Here is a 935-nt window from a genome sequence, read left to right on the forward strand (position 1 = left end):
ATTCTGTCTTTTAAAGACAGAATAAAGAGAAAAATTCGTTAAATAATAGAGGTGTCCTATTTCGTTTATGCCCAGCGCGAGCAGAAGAACACGGTTTCTCGCAGTCCAGCATGCGTCCTGTCCGCGCTTCCTCGGCACTTGTGTCGATTTTGTCCAGCGCAGTGGTTACGTGCTTCCGCGATCCATGTTTGGAACTATACGCGCCTCCACGATTAGGCAAACCATGTTATTATACGAAACGAATGTATGAAACTTGTTTCAATAAGATATTTATAAGAAAGTTGAAACAAGTAAAATATCTGAACAAGATAAGATATTTATAAGAAAGTCTTGTTCAAGATATACGTATAAAATTGAGAAACCGAGAACGCAGAGGAGGAGGAGGTATATTTGAAAAGGAATTTGTTCGAGGTTGAATATTTATAGAGAAGAGAAGATATATGTATCTCGTGCAAAAGGTTCTCTGACAATTTGCACGAGTATAAAATATATATATGATTGGAAGAAAAAGTGTCATCGACCTGTCTCGAAGAGAGCTGGCGGCGAAGACATTCGAAAAATTGTCGAAGCTCCCTGGTTGATCCTGCCAGTAGTCATATGCTTGTCTCAAAGATTAAGCCATGCATGTCTCAGTACATGCCGCATTAAGGTGAAACCGCGAATGGCTCATTAAATCAGTTATGGTTTCTTAGATCGTACCCACATTTACTTGGATAACTGTGGTAATTCTAGAGCTAATACATGCAAAACAGAGTTCCGACCAGAGATGGTAGGAACGCTTTTATTAGATCAAAACCAATCGGTGTCGGGCGTCTACGTTCGTTCATCGTTTGCTTTGGTGACTCTGAATAACTTTGTGCTGATCGCATGGTCTACTAGCACCGGCGACGCATCTTTCAAATGTCTGCCTTATCAACTGTCGATGGTAGATTCTG

The 935-nt window shown here is 40.6% G+C and overlaps 1 non-coding gene across 1 annotated transcript in view; it reads left to right on the plus strand.

Moving 5' to 3' along the window:
* Positions 1–570: 570 nt before the first annotated feature.
* LOC143364384 (small subunit ribosomal RNA) overlaps positions 571–935 on the plus strand; it is a 1,919-nt gene continuing 1,554 nt past the window's right edge. Inside the window, exon 1 of the ribosomal RNA XR_013084100.1 lies at positions 571–935. This exon is cut by the window's right edge and continues 1,554 nt beyond it. This is a non-coding gene — a ribosomal RNA (small subunit ribosomal RNA).

Source organism: Halictus rubicundus, unplaced genomic scaffold (genome assembly GCF_050948215.1).
Source record: "Halictus rubicundus isolate RS-2024b unplaced genomic scaffold, iyHalRubi1_principal scaffold0505, whole genome shotgun sequence".
Classification (NCBI taxonomy): domain Eukaryota; kingdom Metazoa; phylum Arthropoda; class Insecta; order Hymenoptera; family Halictidae; genus Halictus; species Halictus rubicundus.